At 44.3% G+C, this 21,485-nt stretch overlaps 1 protein-coding gene across 4 annotated transcripts in view; it reads right to left on the bottom strand.

Annotated features, from left to right (window-relative positions):
- Positions 1-21,485, bottom strand: part of ITGB6 (integrin subunit beta 6) — a 162,634-nt gene that overhangs the window by 98,905 nt on the left and 42,244 nt on the right. The window lies entirely within an intron of this gene.

Raw genomic sequence — 21,485 nt, forward strand, 5'->3', positions numbered from 1 at the left:
TGAGTCTGACTACTCCAGGTGCGTCACATAAGTGGAATCATATATTTGTCCTTTTGTGAGAATGGCTTATTTCATGTTAGCATAATGTCTTTGGGGTTCATCCATGTAGTGGCATGTGTCAGCATGTCCTTCTTTTTAAAGGTTGAATAATATTCCACTGTATGGATATACCACATTTTGATGGCCTAATCGTCTGTCAGTGGATGTTCAGGCTGTTTCCAGCTTTTGGCCTTTATGAAGAGTACTGCGATGAACATTGGTGTAGGGATATCCATTTGAATCTGGCACTTACTTTTTAAAGCCATCGTGATGCCCATAATGGGAGGAAGCTGAGTGTAGTGGGAAGAGTTTGGTTTTGGATGTAGGGAGTCCTGGGTTCAAATTGCAGTCCTGCCAGGTCCTCCTATCTGTGGCGAGAGTGTTTATCTCTCAACACTTTAGTTTTTAGACTATGAAAGAGAGATAATCTCCACCTTTCAGGAATATGGTGAAGATTTCATTACACCATTTTGGGATGAGTCCAGGTTCTGTGGGGCCTAAAGATTATACCATCTGGGAGGCGTTCTTTAAGAAAAGAAACACAGGCCAGGTGTGGTGGCTTACACCTGTAATCCCAGCACTTTGGGAGGCTGAAGCGGATGGATCATTTGAGGTCAGGAATTCGAGACCAGCCTGGTCAACATGGTGAATCCCCGTCTCTACAAAAAACACAAAAATTAGTCAGGCATTGTGGCACATGCCTATAGTCCCAGCTACTTGGGAGGCTGAGGCAGGAGAATCACTTGAACCCAGGGGGAGAAGTTGAAGTGAGCCAAGATTGCACCACTGCACTCCAGCCTGGGCAACAGAGCGAGACTCTCTCTCAAAAAATAAAAAAAGAAAGAAAGAAAAAAGAAAGAAATGCAAAACTGGAAATATACCATGCGTGAAAGTGTATATTTATTTCAAGTGAGGGGGAAAAACCCATGACAACAAATTACTGAAAGCTTGAAAATTCCAGTCTCTTTGTTTCTTAACATCACCTCAGGCAGTTCACCAGAAATGCTTTCTAAAAGACACTTCCCCATGGTAATCTGGCTTCCATCCCACCTGGAGTCACCCACAGCTCCCAGATACTTCCAGGCACCTGTGCACACTGGAGCCTGGGTTGAAGCTCTCTCAGTTTCCTGTAAAGCCTCCTTTGATTTCACTTGGGACACGTGTTTATTCTTGCTCGTTTTAGTGAGCACTTACCAAGTGCCAGGTATCATTTAATATTGTATTAGGGTGGCCCTATTTTGTTCTCACAAGGCCCCAATAAAATGGGGACTATTCTACTTTCATTTACCAGATAAGGAAACTGAGGCATGGAAAAGCTACACAACTTTCCCAAGATCACCTCACTGCTCAGAAAACAGGGCCCTGGAGACAGGCCACTACCCTCCCACCTGAGTTCAGAATCACCCTGCAAACCACCTCCTGATAGATAAGAGATGTACAAAGAATCATCAAAAAGATGCCAACAAGAAGTGAAATTCCAGAAGGAACTTGAAAAATATGTTTGCCTTTCTATCTCAGGACTATGGTTCTAGCTCTAGCTCTGTGTCTAGTGATTTCCTTTTGGGTTTGTTTGTTGCTTATCCTGTGGATCTCTGGCCACCAAAAATGAGACAAAGATGTGGTCCTGGATCTCACCATCTTTCTCTGCTTTGAAGTCAGTACAAATCACTTAAAAACAAAATGAAACAAAACATGTTGCCTGGCCGTTCAGGGGAAGCTGGGCCTGCTGGTCAGGAGCCAGGCCTGGCATTGAGTCCAGGAGAGTGCGGCTGTGGGCATTTCCTGTGGCCGGGAGATGACTCAGGATGAACTCCGGCCCCTGAGCCACGGGCACCCCCCCGCACTTCACAGTTACCACCCACACCCCACCCTACCCCACTCCCCGTAGCTGGCAGTGAGCCTGGCAGTCACACTGCCAGCTACAGGGAGCCTGTCCTGTGAGTTAGGCCTGCTCCGGAGGCCCACACAGTCAGGGTTCAGAAATTAGATTGAAGTCTAAAAGAATTGAACTCTTTCTGTCTTTTAGTTTGTGGAATAAATCCAAAGACGTTATTTTCCAGAAAAATACCATCGGACGTGAATTTATTCTGACTTGACTCTGAGAACTAGACTCGTTAGGCCCCTTTTACCTATCTGTGAAGCAAATAGCAAGATGTTGCGTGAACAAACACTGATTGCCAAGTGGTTCACTCACTCACAGCTTGCAGAACTGCTGAGCCTTCTTTTTTCATTTACTCATTTATTGCTTCAGCAGCTGCCTGTGGAGACCCCACAATGGACCAGGCACTGTTCTGACAGCACAGTGTTGATTAAAACCGACAGGGTCTCTGCCTCATGGAGCTTACATTCCAGTTGGAGAGACAGACAAGAAACCCACGAACAAATAAAGATGTCAGATGGTAACAAATGTTGAGAAAAATAGAGGATGGGAAGAGGTCAGAGAGTGGCCGAGGTGGGGTGGCCAGCAAACCCTCTCTGCTGAGGTGGTTAGGCACAGCCTTGGGGAAAGGAGGGAGGGCGTCGCAGGGCTCTCGGTAGGACAAATAGTCCTGCCCGTGGGAAGAGCAAGTGTAAGGTCCTGGGATGGGAGGGTTTGTGGACAAGCAAGGTGGCGAGCGAGGCTGGAGCAGAGCGAGCACGTGAACTCAAGGAGGCCAGAGGAGAGGGGCCAGACAGGCAAAGGGAAGAGGGCAGCTCATGAGGGAGGGGCAGGAGGGGGCAATGGTCAGGGCTCCAGATCTGTATTCTAAGTGAGAAGGGAAGCGTTTATGGAGTTTTGGTTGGACATGATGTAGCTTATAAGGTGGCAAGGATGCGCAGACTAATAAGACGATAAGGTTGGAAGCTGGGGGGCCTTATTGGAGGCTGTTTCAGCAGAGATTATGACAGTTTGGGCTATGGTGGGAGTAAGGGAGGTAGTGAGAAGTGTTTGGATTCTAGATATATTTCCAAGATAGACAGCGGATTGTTGATATATTTCCAAGATAGACAGCATTTACAAACAGATTCCTTATAGGGAGGGAGAGAAATCAAGGGATCAACAATGACTCTAGCAGTTCTTGAGGCCCTGAATCAACAACCCCACCATCACCACCAGGCTTCTCCCGCTGTTTCAGAGAGAGAATACCATCTGCTCATCAGCAGAGTCATCGTGAGCTCTAATCTGCTCTAACAACCTGGAGGGTCATGAGGAGCCATAACTCTGCAAAAACCATTCCCTGGTAGAACCAGAAAGATCTGAACTATGCAGCCCAGTGCTGTATGGAGACTGTTTGTATGCTGTGTTAACATTCCTTCAGTCCAGTGGAGGTCTGATTAGCCAGCATCTTCTGTTCTGGAATTCCCCATGACTTTCTGGTTGCAAAAGAAAACCTGGAAAATCCCTGTGGTCCTTAAAAACTCCTTGGAAAGTGGAAGGGCTTCAAATTTCTTTTGACCTTAAAGATGCAATTTATTCAGCTGCAACAATAGGGAAAATTCTAATCCTTTAAAAAGCTGGGAGAAATGGTGGCCAATAATTTTTTTTTTATTATTGTTGCTTTTTTAGACAGGGCCTCACTCTATTACTGGGCTAGAGTGCAGTGGCATAATCCTAGCTCACTACAGCCTTAAACTTTGGGGCTCAAGTGATCCTCCCACCTCAGTCTCCCAAGTAACTGGGCATGTGCCACCATGCCCAACTAATTTAAAAAAATGTTTTATGAAGATGGAGGTCTCACTTTGTTGCCCAGGCTGGCCTAAAACTCTAGACCTCAGGTGATCCTCTCGCCTCAGCCAGTGATCATGTTTGAGGTGCATCCTTGGGCGGGTCCATGGAGGATTTATTACTTTTAACTGCTATTTTATGCAATTTTCTGATTGTTTCAGATGCATACTCAGTGAACCCTGTCAGTAAGTTTTCAGGGAATCAAATAGAGTAAAGGATTGGGTATGATATGAACACCTTAATCGTTAAAAAGGCTAAATAATAAATTATTCTAACAAGCTAATCAAAATGTCATTAACCTGGTGATGTCTCAAGACCTGGAAGCGGAGAAAGAAGAAAAGCCTTTAAAGCAAATTCAGCTGGCCTCTAATTAAAGACTGTGCGTCAGGTTTTTACACCACAACAGACGTAACGAATCTATATATTTTTGGGCATAATTACTTCCAGACAAAAAGCGGCTCCAGTGAGCAGTCAGATGTGAGGCTTGCTTGGGGAAGTATGAAAATCACCTGCCTGGGCTGCAATCTCTGCTGCCTCCTGACTACTGTGGGTGGATCCTTGCTGCTCCTAAGCCCAGCGCCCTTTCCTGGCACCCCCTAGCGGTTGAGGGTGTAACAACCGAGGCGTGATGCAGCGAGAGGCTCAACAGTAGATTCAATATTTATTAAAGGAAGGAAATTGAATCTTTTTTTTTTTTTATCAAGGAGTTCGATGTTTTAAAGTTTCAATCAAAACACAAATAATGAAAGTTTTAAAATAAAAGACAATTGCTGTTAGTGGCAAATATTGGGGGAGGGGCAAACATTCCTTATGCGTTGATGAAATTAAGTTATCTTAAGTAAGGCTCAGCAGCACAGAAAAGGCAGTTGTCAGCCCTGGTCTCAGTCCAGACCTTGGTGGATTATTGGACATTTGTTGCATGGTATAGATGGGTCTTGAAATTGTTTAGGCCCTAAACTTTAGGCAACCAAAGATTAGGAAGACAGGATTTAAATGTTAACCAACAGAAGAATTTATTTTTATGAATGTTGCTGGAGGAGGAGCACAGCTTCCTAAAATGTGATCTGAAGAGAGCTGTTAATCCTTGCCCTGATAATGAAATGCTCCTGCAGTTTATTTCATATAGACTATTAAATCTTCCATCAGAAACTCACAATGCGCATTAACCTGTTAAACACGTTAAGAAGCCCCACAGGGAAGAAAATTGCTTACTTTTGTTGAACAATTAAACAAAAAACTATTTTCATTATCCTATGATAATATTGTACTCAGATTTCTTAGGAAAATCCGGGTGTGAATTCATTTGTTTACTGCTGCCTTTTGTGTGCATTCTCCAATTCAAAGATCTTTCCAGATGGGTTTTCCAGAAGATGATTCTTTTTCTCAGGAAAGCCCAGAGAGGAGGTCCGTTCTGATAATGGTTCAGATAAGGCACTTGCAGTAGTGATGGCTCATTACAAATTTCTGGACTCAGACCCAGCCCAATAACCTAGTATAGTTAACCTAGTGACTATAGCCCAGATACTACAGTTTTATTACTGAATGATCTAGACTGGTTTTCTTTGTGAAATGAATTTCGCGCAGGACTATCTATTGTTTTCCTATATTTTCCTCTAGGCAGAGGATCCCAATTGCTGCTTGCATCTGCCCTTGGTCTCTTTCTTTTTGGTACAGTAGCCTGTCCTCAAGCTGTCATCTGCCTGTCTGTCCATCTACCCATCTTACTTGCCAAAGGTCCAGAAGAGTAGCTCCCTTAAGGAAACGGCATTCTTTTCCTAGGTAGGAAGCATCTCTTCAGGTGAGAAAGTGTGCAGCATTTTGTTCTAAACTTGGATTGTCTGCTGCTTTCTCATGATGCAGGCATCAGGCAAGATGGGAACAATCTGAATGAGTTTGGCTCTCTTTTGCTGACACTGTCATTCTCATGAAAAGCCTACACTTCTTAAAATGACCAGTTTTGTCAAAAGTGTGCTTCTTTCATTGTTGCGGTAATCTGAATGAATATACATATATGTGTGTGTGTGTGTGTGTGTGTGTGTATAGTCATTTGTCCACCTTGTGGGGTCAAAATAGTAAAGAAGTCACTGCAATTCATTCTGCTTGGTTTTCTAAGGAAAAAGTAAAACATGATGTAGGTGCTTTAAAAATGGAATCCAGTAGCAGATAGGAAACAACAAGGAGATATATTTGCAATTTGTGAGTCTTTCTCTTTTTTCCATTTTTCTCAGATAAACAAAGTAGATCTTGTTCACATGAGTTACATGCAATTACAGTAGTAGTCAGAAATCACAGTTTGAAAAGATCTAAAAACCAGGAAACACTGAGGCATGAAACAAAGTTTAGTTACTACATTGGCTTTACTTAGCTTTGGAATGAGTCAAAATTACAGTTATAGTAAAATTTTCAGACAACTTTACTCTAAATATGTTGCATCATCTCACTTGAAAAAAATTATTTAGCCTGTTTCATGGAACATTACAAGTATGAATTCCTTGTTCCTGATAACAGCCCTAAAACAATAATAGCTAACAATACCTCTTATAATGTGCCAAACACTGTTATAAATCTTTATCACAATGTGAAGCAAGGTATTGATATTTTTCCCATTTAAATAATAATATGTAATTTAATATTTTAGAAGAGTTTTAGATTAGTACAATTCCTATATATCCCATAGCCAGTCTTCCCTATTATTAATGTCTTATGTTAGTATGGTACATTTGTTACAATTTTTTTTTTTTTTGGAGACAGAGTCTCACTCTGTCACCCAGGCTGGAGTGCAGCAGTGTCATCTTGGCTCATTGCAACCTCCACCTCCTGGGTTCAAGCGATTCTCCTGCCTCAGCCTCCCGAGTAGCTGGGATTACAGGCATGTGCCACCACACCTGGCTAATTTTTGTATTTTTAGTAGAGACGGAGTTTCACCATGTTGGCCAGGCTGGTCTCGAACTTCTGACCTCAGGTGATCTGCCTGCTTCAGCCTCCCAGAGTGCTGGGATTACAGGTGAGAATCACCGCACCTACCCCATTTGTTACAATTAATAAACCAATATTAGTACATTATTATTATCTAAAGTCCATACTTTTTTTCAGACTTCCTTAGTTTTCACCAAATATCTTTCCTGTTCAAGGCTCCTCTTGAATTCTCCCCATTTTACAGAAGAAAAGGAAAATGACTCAGGTTAAATAACTTACTCACAGTCTGATAGGCACTAAGCAGAAAAACTGTCCTCAAATCCAGGCAGTCTGATTGTAGGCAGGTGGTTAACCTTAATACTAAACTATTGTTATGTTAATAGTGTTATTCGACTTGAATGACTTATTTGTCCAGGCAGCAGAGCAGCAGTGTGGTGTGCACACCTGATCCAGGGGGCTCCGCTGGTAGTCAGGGACTGGCCAGAGTCACATGGGTAGTTTTCATTACTAGAACTAGAACAACAGCTCCCTGATTCTCAGAGCCTTGGGTGGCCTAAAACAACAGAAATCAGTTTTCTGACACACAGTTCAGGGAACCAGAAGCCTGAAAGCAAGCTGTCTGGAGGCTCTGAGGGAGAAGGGGTTCCCTACCCCTCCCTAGCTTCCAGGGGCTGCTGGCACTTCTTGGCATCCCTTGACTCGTAGATGCATCATTTGGATGCCTCGTCTTCACGTCTTCTCCTCTGCCTTTCTCCTTCTCTGTGTCTTTTCCTCTTCTTATAAGGACACTTGTCTTTGGATTTAGGACCTACCCAAAAAATCTGGGATTATCTCATCTCAAGATCCTTTACTTAACTACATCTACAAAGACCCTTCTTCAAATAAGATCCCATCCACAGGTTCTGGGAAGGTGAACCTATATTTTGGATGCAACCATCATTCAATCCACTACAGGGGCTAGAAATGCTCAGAGGGTTGTTGCGAGGATAAAATGAAATAGAATTACATGTGGTACTTGCAACAGTAGGCATGTTTTTTAAAATGACAGCCATTTTTATGATTACTCTTTTCTACAATATGAGTCCTCCTGATACAAAAGTGTCCAAAATGTAATAAATTCGTTCATCATCCACGCCCAGTTTATATGACTATTATTCATCTTAATAATTGCTTTATATTACAGTCTTTGTTGTTTCTAAGTTTCTAACACTTGGTCCTGCCAGGAACTTCACAAGGCTGTGTGAACTCAGCCTCTTTTTCTCCTTTTCTTGGCGGCCTAGGTGGGGATGGGCTGGGGGGCACCTTCGGTCCACGCTTTCAGCTAACAACACTTGTCAGAAACACACACTGACAAATGATCTTCTCATGAAGCCAGGGTCCTGATGAGTGAATCCCTTGTCTGTTGCGGATGTGGATAGACTTGCCACAGAAAAGCAGCTGGGCAGCCTCAGCTGTTGCTCAGCCCTCTGGTCACCCTCTGTGGTTGCTGGGTGCTGCATGCTCCTTTTCTGCTCCAGATCTTTATCAAAGGGACAGAATTCCATCTTGGGGCTGAGCATGGACCCCCACCCACCCCATGGCGCATTACTGCTCCATCCCTTGCCTGTGCTGTGTTCTGCGGTCACTCCTGGCAGTACAGGACTCTGAGCTGGCTTTGGTGAATTCCTTCTGCATTAGTCACAGAGTGTCCAAATGTTAGGGCAGGAAGGGTGAGCCAAGTCCAACCCACTCATTGTCTCTCCATTCCCTTCTTCATGCCGTTGTTGAGTAGATGCACTGAGCATCCACTTTAGTAAGGCATGATGCTGGGAGCCAGGTATGGTGGCCAGCAAGCACCACAGGCAAGCAGTGGGGCACCCCACACCCCCTGAGGAGCTGTCCATGTGGTCTCCAGTTAGTGTTGATGGTTTATGTGTTACCTAGAAAAAAACCTTTAATACACCCATTTTAAACCTAGGTTTATCTACTGATAGAACTTGAAGAGTCTTTGATTTTGGAAAGGGGAAAAAATTGCATCTTCATTTGCAGTAAGCCCAGAGTGAAATTAAACATTTTCTTCCATTACAAATGTAGACACCAAACCACTGTAATATTAGCAGTACTGGAACTCTCACCAACAGGAATTACACATATTTTTCACATCACTTTACAGTTGTTGCAGATATCTCAAAATGTTGTCAACGCTTAGCACTGTGTCAGAATCACAGTGTTCATTAGCTCTGCCAGTGACCTTGTTTTTCAAGTGTTAATAAAGAGGTATATGTATTCCTTTAATATAAATTTGTTTCTCAATAATTTGATAACCATGTTTTGGTCTAACTAACTTTATTTCTAATTGTATGTAGTTTATTTTAAGAATTTTAAAACATTATTTTTTCTGAAAAGGGGTTCTTAGCCTGCATTAGACTGCCAGAAAAGCATATGGCACACAGAACAAGTTCCAAACCCTTAAGTAAGGAAAGGACACTAGTCATGTAAACCAAAGACCCTATTTTTAGACCCTCCAAATCCTGCTGAAAAACTCTTCCTCCTTTTATCTCTGAAATAATATTGGGACATATGCTACACAGTTTCAGGTCACATAACCATTCCTGGATCACCCAACAAAATGTACAGGTTTTCCCTGTGGAAAGTAAAACAAACATAACCTGGGTTTCCAGAGTAGGGTATAGTATTTGGGAATTACTTGATCAACTTTTACTTCCCTTGACATTGGTTAGGCTGATACTTCCAGATTTTTCTTAACTACAAAGTTAAGATAGACCCTGGATTTTGAGAGAGTACAGAAATGAGTCCTATCAATGACTGGAAGGTTGAAAATCAAGACATTGTAAAGAAAGGTTAAAAAAATTTTATGCACATAATTAATGCATTGATTTATGTATTTATCTTAAATTCAACTTTTGTTCAGCCCATACTTTTTTACTTTTATTATAGATATAACACCTTGACCTCTAGATTCAGACCCAGCCCTTGATCTAGTAACTGTAGCCCAGATACTACAGTTTTAGTACTGAATGACCTGTGGTGAGCCACATTTGCAGCTCCATGTGCGAGTCAGTGAATCAACATCTTAAATATAAGCTATTGTATAGAGTCCTATCTGGGTGGCCCACACTTCCATTTGGTGAGCAGTGCCATCTTTGTTCAGGCAATAAATTGAATATTGTGTTAAATTAAATGAATTTGGTTGATGTGATTATTTCAAGTAATTGGATGGGAAAGATAAAGGTGTGGATACTATTTGCAAGAAGAGATGTCATGACCTTGGAAGTCATTGGGTTGAAAGCAGTGCACACTTTGCCTCATGGATGCCCGCTGAATGAAAGAGAAAGGTACAATTTTAAAAACCTAGAGAAACACACCCCTGAAGCCCAAGTAAAGGGTGGGTTGGAATTAGGGGTGTAAAGGCCTTTAACTCTCTAGGAACAGACTCTTTATTCCCTTATTCTGTGTCCCCTTAGAGCAAACTTTTATATCCTTAACTTCCACACATGCTTCAGAAAAACAGCCTGTCTGCTTTTGACAAGCAATTTAAAAAATTCACATCTCACTCTTCCAACCTCCACCTCCCCAAATGGTAGTCATAATTTTTGTACCAAAAAAATTATTTCCATCACCCCCTAAAACCTGCCCAGCTCCATGCCAAGCTTCTTAGCTCATAGGTAGGTGATGAGTTAGTCTTCAATCCACTTTAAGTAACCTTTAAGTGGTCTATCATCTCCCAGCCCTTTCCCTCCACTCACATGTTATGCAACAGGCCAAAACACTCTTTCTATAGGTCAACTATCTTTAGTGAGTTTCTGTAACCTACAGAACAAAATCCAAATACTTTAACCTGACATTCAAAGCCTTCCATAACTTTTCCCCAATCTGTTGTAACTAACCGTGCATGACTCTCCTGTGAAAGCTACACTTCCCGACAAATAAATTCTTTTCCCATTTCCCAAACAGCTCATTTTTACCAGCATGGAAATACCTGCCCCCACCCACCACATCTGGTTAGATTATACTTATCCTTAGCATCCTTAACTGCCAAGTTCATGTCTAATATCTCTTCAAGTATCTTTGTCCTATATGAATTTCCAGAGTACTGAATATGTTATTCAGTTGGGATTTTTTATGAGCTACGTTGAAGCTGTGACATATGTTCTTTAACTAAATTGTATTTTAATTTCTGGGTTTTTTTGCTTGTTTGTTTCTCGAAACAGGCTCTTGCTGTGTTGCCCAGGCTGGAGTGCAGTGGTATGATCATGGTTCAGCACAGCCTCAATCTCCCAAGCTGAAGTGATTTTCCCAACTTAGCCTCCCAAGTAGCTGGTACTACAGGTACGTGCCACCATGGCCAGCTACTTAAAAAAACATTGGTAGAGATGGGGTCTCTCCACGTTGACCAGCCTTGTCTTGAACTCTTGGGCCTAAATGGTCTGCCCACCTCAGCCTCCCAAAGTGCTGAGATTACAGGTGTGAGGTACCATGCCCAGCCCTATTTTAATTTCTTTGAATTGAGAACTAACACAATTCCAAACACACAGTAGATATTCAATAAACCCTGGCTTTGTCGTTTATTGATTATTTGATCTTGGGCCTGTTACTCGCTTTATCTAACCCTTAGCCTTCTTATTGATAAAATGATAATAATTGCCACCTTGCAAAGTTGTTGTTATAAATAGAGATAATATAAGTCAAAGGTCTTGTATAAAATATTACAAGAGGCATCTCTACCCCAAAGTAACATATCATCTAGTTGGAGAAATTGATACAAATTAAAAGAGGCAAATTGGTGCAGGGGAAGAATACTAACAGGGAGCAGGAAGACCTAAGCCTCATCTCAACTTAGCCTCTCAACAAACGAGTGACTCTCCTCCTCCTTCTTCTTCTAGGTCTTACTTTCCTCACATCAAATCGGAGGGAGGCGGTGAGTGTGGAATAGAGAATCCCAAGATCTTTTTCTACACAATGATTCTAGAAACAGAAAATAAAAACAAGAGTAGAGATATGTAATTCTGAATTTTGAGGAGTATAAAGAGAAGGCAGTTATTCCAGGAAATTTTTTGGAAGATATGATTTAAGACAACTCTTCAAGAAATTGAAGAACACAAACTGGTTGGAAAACAGAGAGTCGGGTGGTGGGGGGAACAAAAGAAGCAGAGACAAAGGAAGATTAACATCCTGGGCAAAATCTTGGAGCAGCTGTCAAAAAAAAAACTCGTCAGACCCCTGGTTAGATATGGGGAGTTGGGGCCAAGATGCAGTGGAACAGGAAAGGGAGGACCAGTTGATGTAAACCTCAAGCCCTAGGCCTTAGAATTTAGATTTGAACTGATTGGCAATAGGGAGCTGCTGAAGGTTCTGAATGAGGGAGTAACAGGGTGATAATAGCATTTATATAATAGTCGCTAATGCATTTGGGGAAGTATATTGTGGCAGCTACTCTGCTATCTATATAAAATGGAGATGCTAGAGGCAGGGAGACCCAAAAGGATCTGTGGAAACTCTTCGGTAGGATCCAGATTTGATTAGCTTCTTCACACCCTGGGATCCAGGAGGGAGGTAATGGTATCCTTGACTAGGATAATGTACTACCGGGCTGCAAACAGGTACCGGTCCATGGCCTGTTAGCAACCAAGCTGTAGAGCAGGAAGTGAGCGTCGGGCAAGCTAGTGAAGCTAAGCTGCGCCTCCTGTCAGATCAGTGACGGCATTAGATTCTCATAGGAGCGTAAAGCCTATTGTGAACTGTGCATGTGAGGGATCTAGGTTGCACTCTCTTTATGAGAAATGTAATATGCTTGAATCATCTCAAAACCATCCCCACCCTGCAGCCCCCAGTCCATGAAAAATTGCATTCCGTGAAACTTGTCCCTGGTGCCAAAAAGTTTGGGGACTGCTGGTGTAGTCAATTGTTTTATTGATGAAAATATTCATTTACACTGATGCATGCTGGGCTTAATACCTAGGTGATGGGTTGATAAGTGCAGCAAACCACTATGGCGCACGTTTACCTAGGTAACAAACCTACACATTCTATACATGTATCCTGGAAGTTAAAATAAAATAAATATTCATTGAATCTCTCTAGGAGATTATTATGCATTCATGATCCCTGATTTGAGGCTTGGCCATGTGACTTGCAGTGCCCCTATTATAAAGAGTATTGTGCCTATCATCCTCTTGAACTCAGAAGTCACGTAGCTTTCTTTAGCTGATAAGATATGAGTGGATGTGATACATGCTACTTCCAAGCAGAAGCTTGAAGAGCCACTTCAAGGTCTCACCATCTTCTCTTTTTCTTCTGCCATGAACCTGGTAATGTTACTGATAGGAGCTGCTCCTTCAGCTTAGGTACTGAAGTGAAAGGGTGTGGGGTAGAGCTGCAGCTGACTCACAGCTAACACATATTTGTAAGACATAAACCCTGGCATCGTAACCCACTGAGATTTTGGAATTGTCACTGCAGCTTATTTTAGCCTTAGCTGATGGATGTGGATGATGACTGTAAAAAAAGACGCCGTTAAAAAGAAAAAAAAGAGAGAAGAAAGTTGCTAATGCAATGAGGAAGAGCTGAGCAGCATCTCTTGGGTTCAAGGCATTAGAACATTACCTCCTCAGTGATGAGGGTCCTATTAAAGGTTTGGAGGTGGGTGGGAAACAAAGGGATCATGAATCCTGTTGTTGACAGCCTGAGGTAGAGCTGATATTAGGACGTCCAAAGGGAGAGACCTTGGAGGTCAGGCCTCCCCTGACTTCCTTCCCACTCCTCACTTCTCTCATTTGATCCTGGTATGAGGAGGAGGGGGAAAGAGCCAATGGAAAGTACCGTCTCTGGGCTTCCAAATGGGATTGCTTAGCATATGAAATGTCAGTCCTAGAGAGGGTATCAATGACTCTGGGCAAGGGGTGAAGTATGTGTGAGCTAGAGAAGGGCACAGGAATGGAGAGGGAGGGGCATCACTGAGATCAAAGTTGCATGACTCATTTACAGACTTACTACTATTTGATATCACATTTGCCCTTTATATTACACCTAGAATCTCATATTCTCAATGAAACTTCCAGAACTGAAATCCAGAAATTAGTCTCTACTCACAACTTATCACAGAGCCTGTCTTATCTTCCATCTAATTGCTAAGCCCATTTATCTATCGAAATAATACTGATGATAATAATAATAGTTATTTGGCATCTACTATGGTACTATGTACCTGGTGCTGTGCTAAGCATTTTCTATACATTTAATCCCAACTGAGAATGGGTCATTTGTTAAGTTAATGTCTCTGAGCTCAAGGCCCAGCCCTCCATACTCCGCTTTGTGAAGCGGAAGCTGAGACTCTGCAAGTCACACTGATGCCTTGCTGCCAGCTGCTTCATGTCAGGCTCTGCAAACAGGGACAGCAGAGGAGGACTGTGAGTCTTGGGGAGGGAGAAGGACCTGCTCCTTCTTGTCTGCTTCCTGTTTTAGCAATGTCTCCCCAGCAATGCCTCCTCGCCCTGGCAGTGGGTTCATTCCAGTAGCAATAGTGGAATCTAGTTTGCTGGTTTTTCAACCGTCACAGAGCCAGTCTCATCATGCCCACTCAACAACTCTGTACCAGCCCAGCAAGGCGAGTCCTCAGAGGTCTGGGTGTCGGCCCTGCAGGAAGCCTCCTCTAGGTTTCTCAGTTTTAGTAATTCCAGCTTCCTTGCCTTTGTTCTCCAGTCCTCAGGGTGGCAGCTACTTCCTGCAGTTCCCACCTCAGTAATATCCCAGATTCAGCGTTTTACCCTTCCAGTTGCCTAGTTAACAGTTGCCTAGTTAACAACTTTCTACCCACTCAGTGATTCTTTATGTTTAATTCTTTCTGTTGAAAGAATGTGTTGTTTCTCTCTCCTGCTGCGACCCTTGACTGGTGCTCTGAGGTAAATGTTACTCTTTCCCTTGTATAAATAATGTCTCCAATGCTTAGTATTATGCCCACTGTCATACTGCTAATAAGTGATTCCAGTCAGAATTCAGATCTTTCTTTTAACTCCAGAGCCCTGGTCGTAACTGCTCCCGTCCCTGCTTCCTTTGGGGTCTCACGATCTTGCTCACTTTGTGTCTGGTGTCTGCCATCACTGGGCGACCGCTTTGGAGCAGGCCCTGCTCTTTCCCCCACCCTCTGAGTGCAGGGTGGAAGGCCCAGGGGGTGCGTGGTGGAGATGACATCACCGCAGCCCTGTCGGGACCAGAGAGATGGCTGGCTGCTGCTGGTGCCCACATCCACGGTGTTGTGAGTTTAGGACTTGGCACCCCAGGACCCCCTTTGCAGCCCTTGACAGAGAGCGCTCTCTCTCTCCTCAGCTTGCCCTGGCAGCTTCGGAAGCAATGTGGGGCACCAGCGTGTGGACAGCTAGCAGCCCGGGAGGGAACCAGGCTGGCCAGAGTGGACAAGCAGCGGGGCCCGCTGGGAACTGCCCAGTGTTTGGCTTCTCTGTTCAGGGAGGAAGCACACACTTTAAATCTTAGTCCTCTGAATAAAGCCATCCCAGTTTAACGTGGTTTTGCTTAGCCCCAAGCTGGAGTGTTCCTCTTCGAACAAAATAAACAGAATAATGCAAACATTCCCTCCCCACGGCCACCAGTTTCCAGGCCTGAGAGTCTCCTGCAGGTCTGATGTGGTGGCCTGTGCTGTGGGTGAGGCTGCCCTGGTGGAATGTGGGTGAAGGGTGAGCCTCAGCCCGGCTCCCTCCCAGGCTTCCAGGCAGCATGACCTAACCCTTCCCTGCACACACCTCAGAAGAACCCGGTGGAGGAAAAAGTCAGGCTCAGTTAGCACCAGGCCTAACCTGGCCCGCCCTCACCTCATGGTCCTCCTGTCTACTCCTCCTGGCCCTGGGCCAGGGATGATCCAGCTGACACCTGGAAGGTGGTTGAGGGTGGCCTGGAAGGCAGGCAGGACCCTCATGACACTCACAGTGCCCTTGTGCCTGACTTCACAGATGTAGAGAGAGAGGCTGGAGAATCAGTTATCTGAAAACAACTCAGAATTCTGGGAAGGACTGGATTGTTCACCGTGCTCCTGATGTTCATAAACTTTATTAATTGAACAAGTCAAAGTGTACTGACTGCTTACAGTGTGCCACTGGCAGGAAGGTGCCAGCTCAATTCAGATGTCTTGCATAGCAGAGCACTTGGGGAAACAATTTGTATTGCCAACATTCGACATTGTAGATTTGTCCACCTATTACGATAGTTTCCTAGAAGACGAAGGTAAAGTGTCTTGAGGAAGGAGTGCCTTTGCCTAATTTGCATAAAGGCACCAAATAGGCACTAGTAGTCTACTAGGACCATCCCCCTTCCTCACGCACATACCCTTGCTGTTGATTTCTGTGTACCTGTTGGTATTTGTACATAATAAATACATACATAAAAGTTCTTGTTCCCTTCTGGAGAGGGGAATTGGGGAAGAAGCTGCTGAGGAGAAAAGTAGGGAAGATGGAAGGGCTGGCATGCCTCCCACTCTCTAGCCCAGTGGTCATGGGGCCGATGGCCAAAGCAGATTAAAAAACTCGTCATTGAGTCTCAGTAGTGAATTGCCTCGGGGCCCAGGGGCAGGTTGCTGGCAAAGGGGCCCTTCTTTCCTCTTCCCAGCATCCAGTACTTTTGCAGCACCGGAGAACTGCAGGCCTTGGGGACAGGCAGGGACTGCACCCTTGGCAGGAACCCTCACTACCCAAGGATGGGCAGTTGCAGGGAGGTTCTCCATAGCTTATGAGTGAGAAACATGGAGCCGTGGGAACTCAGAATGAAAGATGCTAACTGGAGATTGTGGTAATTCCTTGTTTTTCTGTGGGCATATCGGAGAGCCTCACAGACACTGGAGATAGCCACCTAGCAAGAACTGGGGGCGTGTGGGGGAAGCTGGGATCCTGCTGCTTTACATTCAGCAAATATTTAGGGAGTGTTGGGGAAGGTGGAGCTTGTTCTGTCATCTAGTGTGGTCAGGGTGGGCCTTTCATAGGAAGTGACTCTGACAGAGTAGCCCAACATAGGGCGTGGGCGCATTTCAGGAGGAGGAACCAGCTGGTTGCACATCAGACTGTTCTGTGTGTCAAGAACTGCAGGCCATCCAGTGAGGCTGGGGCAGTGAATATGGGGTAGGGATGCAGAGGAGGCCAGAGAAATAGTGGGAAACCAGAACCTTGAAGGTCCTAGACAGCACTGAGGTTTTCCTCTCGAGATGAGAGGGTTTTGAGCAGGGGAGTAACATGGTTTGATGTGTGCAGATAAAGGCTTTTAAATCAGCAGCCATTGCAGGTTTGTTCACAGCAGTCTTTCATAGTGGTACTATTATTATCCCCATCATAAAAGCAGGAAAGCTTTGCTTAAAGGATTTAAGAAATTTACCCAAGGTTAGCCAGAGTGTAATGGAAGTTGGGATTTGAACCCAACCAGAATGAGCCCTGCTTTTAATCACCGATGGATGCTGCCTCTCCATGGCTGAAAAAACTCATCATGCTGCAAGAACCTTTTCCTTTAAGTCTAGTGCTAGGTGTGACAGCACCCTCCACACATGCCAAGACCTTTCTGACTTCCCAGGGATTGACTTCACTCTGCAATCGTCCTTCTTAGTGATTGGAGCACCCAACTGTTGGTGTTCTCTCAGGCATGCAAATGCCTTTGGGTTAAGGATCTTATTTCAATCTACAGGGAAATCCTCCTAGGATTCAGAGACCTAGTCCCATTAAGGCCTATACATCTATTTAATTAAAAACAAGTTCAAATCTTGAGGTTTGGGAAATTGCCTGCCTAGTAATGCAAATCTATAAATTCCACTTCCTGCTGCTTCCAGGTTGACTGTAAACACCCTGAAAAATCAGCCTCACTGGAAATGTTTTGACCATTCCACTTCTGGCTCAATAGGCAGTAATAAATAAAAATGAAAGTGGTGAGAGAAAAACTAGATTAAATTAAAACTAGCCCTTCACAGGGCTCAGCTCAGGGAGGGTGGTTAAGGACTTCTGGCTTGTTCCTGTCATGTCTGACGTGTCTCTTTAATTCCCAAACCCGAGTTCTCAGGGTCTGTACAGCCACCTCTTATCTCCCTGATGACTCACCTTCAGCTCTGAAGTTAGCAGGGACAGATGAGTCATCATCATTTCAGAAGCAACAACTGATGCAAAGAATCTCAGTTTTGCTATCAAACTAGGGCAGTTATTACATATTCTCAACCAAAAGCAAGCACTAAGCCCTGGCAGGGGCTACCCGTGGAGTACTCATGGGACAAGGGTGCAGGATATTTGAGACTTGCGGTGTTCTAGGAAATCTAGTTGCATAGGAGCCACATATTCTGTGAATTTGAAGTCAGAGTCTTGGGCAGCCTGAATTCTCTAAAAGGTCTTGCTACCACTTAAGGACTGATAGATTTCCTGAAAGAATCATTGCCTTCCTGGTAATAGCAGCTGTAGTGATACAATAGTAACAATTACAGCACACCCCAAGGTACTGCAATCCCAAAACCATCTGAGTTTGCTTGACAGTCCCTGGTATTCATTTGATGAAGTCAAGCTTTGAGATAAGCACACTTCCCAGAGCTGGTGGGGATACTGCCTGGATTCTCGTGGACTAGTGTGCCCAGCTAGTCTGTTGAGCAGGCCCAGGGAGGGCTGTCTGTGGAAAGGTAAACGAGATGCAGATGTGAGCCCCTCTGCCAACATCTGCCAACCCAGTGAACACTGTCATCATCTTTTATCACAAAGACCCACGCTCCCACTCACCTCCTCCAACACTAACCTAGGGCTCTCTTTTAGGTCTATTCAGAGATTCCTGGGCTACTCCACGATGGCTAATAGCCCATTGCTTGCTCTCAAGTTAGCTTTTAAGTCTTCATCCTGCCCACTGATGAACTTTTATTCCAATTGCTTAGCAATGGCATTCTCAGGGCTCAATGGTCATAGACTCATGCTTTCTGCCATTCTGGTGACACAGCACACAAACACACTTGTGCACACACTTCACAAACCATATATACACATCACACACAGAGGTTTCCAATAAACCAAATGTTGAATCTTTTCCAGAGTGTGAGCAACTAGAACATGCCAAAAGATAGAATTGTTTCATTATCTTCTTATTTTACTTTGATTCAACTCTTATTTCAGTAGAATTGTTTTATTTTTCCAGGGAGGGTTACTGTGAAAGGAACCTGATTCTCGCTGTGTCATTAGGAATGTGTATCTTCCACACCAAGCTCCATGGTTTTGCCTCTAGAGATGAGCTCCTGAGCCAGAAAGAAAGCTCATTTCTTTTTGGAATTTGATTCTTTCAGGCAACAGATGCTGAGTGCCTACTGTGTGCAAGATCCCAGCTAGGTTGTTCAGGATATAAGAATAGATAGACTAAACTCTATGCCTTCTGATAAACAAATCTTAAATTTCTTTGCTGGCAACATGAAAGACAAGTTACAGATGTCTATATTTAACTCCTAAATAGATAACTTCATGGATCCAATCTCAATGAAACCCTTTTGCCACAGATCTTTTGACAACTTGGGGCTCTTTTCTGTGGGAATTTACAGTGTCATTGCAATGAAGGAAACTCTTTTCCATATTCTGTAAACTTTTGCAGAGTGCAGCCCTAGGGCAGCAGTGATTACAGCAAGCTCCTATTCATTAATTATGCCTATCTGAGTGCAGACACTGAGCGGCCAGTGGGCTTGGAGCTGCATTTGGTAGCCTGTGGAAGGCTGGGTTCCACAACAGGGCTATTGTTCTGCTCACTGTTGCCTTTGGCTCCCTTTTGGCATTGATTCCTAATTGCCTCCCAACTGGGTAGGTCTGAACCTGTTTTCCAAACCTCCTTGGCAAGTATGTAACCAAATGTCCCCAGGCCTCACCAGCCTGCGGGAGCCAATTAGGTTCCACTTTCACTGAGAGTTAGCTAGTTACTCGCTCCACCTGTGTGACTCTTGTCCTTCACACCTCCCCTTTCTCAAAGTTTGTCTGCCTCTTTGCGGGGAGTCCACAGAATGTACCAAGTAGGCAGAGAAAAAGTTTGCAGCTCTTGGATGTTCATGGCTTGTCAACCATTTGAAACTGCCCCTCTGTCGGTGTCCTGTGTCTCAATTCCCCCGCTCAGGGCCAAGTCTCTGGCTCAGCCCACCTGGTGCAGGTGGCTGAGCTGCTGGCTGGGGCAGCCTTGAGCTTTCAGGTGCCCAAGCCATGCATAACTCCCTGGGGACCTCAGGGATGTGTTCGGTGGGCTGTGACTGTGGCACAGCTCAAAAGAAAGCACTGTGACATCTCTCATGAAAATCTTTCCTGTGATGCTTCTCTCTTTCAGGGCTTGTCTTCCAGGGTCACGAAACTAGCCCTTGGCCTCTGCCCCACCTGCAAAGCGCCACAGAGTTCCGTGTTCCCTGCATTCCTTCTTGTGCTGTGGTCCTGCCGCATTCCTCGCAGAACTGGGGAAAACACCCTCGCCCCACCCTGTGCAGTTTTTTTATAGTTTGAGTCCCAAAGCTGCTCTGCTTGCACCTGAGGATCTAAAATTTTCTGTGCTGACAGCTCCTCAGTTTCTGGCTCTGACTTTGCTCTCCTTAGGGGCTCACACCCTACAGGGCCTCCCTTCCTCGTCCTGCAACTCCCCCAATTCTCCCTTAGTGCCCATCCACTGTTCATTAAACTCCTCCTTGCTGTTCCAGCTAAAAATCAAGAGGATGCAGATCAACTGTGCAAATAAATACTTGGAGACTGTGGATGGCTTCTAGTCTCAAGTGGCCTTGTTGCAAGAAAAGCACTGAGATTCTAACATGCATATTCCTTTTTCAGGCTTTAGACAGAAAGCAGCTTACAGCTTCTTGACAGCAAGGTCCTTAATTCCCTTCCTTAATTTCCCCACCCTGTTTCCTAAAAGGATAAAATGAGATAATGTGGTGAAAGTTATACCTAAATTGCAAATGGCCATGTCAGTGTTGTGTAAGGTTAAAACCTTGCATGCGTCAATGCTCAAGAGATACCAATACTGAATGACTAGAGGCCATGACATTTATTATTTTTCTAGTAATCCGTTAAAATATTTATTGAGCATCTATTATGTGACAGTTTCTATTCTAGACATGGAAGATACAGGGATGAAAAAGAAAGAGATCCTAATGGGGAAAGATGAATGCTAAATAAACTAGTTAAAAACAATAAATAAGAAAATACCAGACTGTGACAAATACTCTTCAGAGAACTGACTCAGAGTAATGTGATGGAGGGTGACTACACGGTTCTGTTAGAGCAGGAAACCAGGTCAGGCTTCCCTGAGGCAGTGACAAGTCGAGATCAGATTGCAGGAGGAGTCATCCACGCAAGGTCAGCGGAAAGAGGACTCTAGGCAGAAGAGCAGCTTGGGCAAGGAGCGGGGGTGAGCTTGGTGAGCTGTGATGATGGAGTCAAGGAAAGGGGGAGGCTTTGTTTTTCTGCTTTTTACATAATGGGAAGCAGTTAGAGTTTGAAACAGGGGAGTAACATAGTCTGGTTTATGTTCAAAAAAGAGAACTTAGGCTGCTGTGGGAGGAAGGGGTTGAAGTGGCTCAAGAGAGGCCTTGAAGTCCAGGCAGGAGTCTAATCTGGTAGGATGGTGATGGGGCCAAGGTGACCAGATCCAGCTTGGAGAGCATAGACAGATTTGGGGTCTTTGGAGGTAGAGCTGACTGGACTTGTTGATTGATTGGATGTGGAAAGCAAGGAAAGAGGGGGCTCCAAGGTTCCTGGGTGACAACTATGGAAACCAGAAGCCTCTTACTAGATTGGGATGCAGGTGGCCTGCATCAGGGTGGTGACCAAAGTGTTAGGAGATTGGCTTATCCTACAGGAGG

Source organism: Papio anubis, chromosome 10 (genome assembly GCF_008728515.1).
Source record: "Papio anubis isolate 15944 chromosome 10, Panubis1.0, whole genome shotgun sequence".
NCBI classification, from domain to species: domain Eukaryota; kingdom Metazoa; phylum Chordata; class Mammalia; order Primates; family Cercopithecidae; genus Papio; species Papio anubis.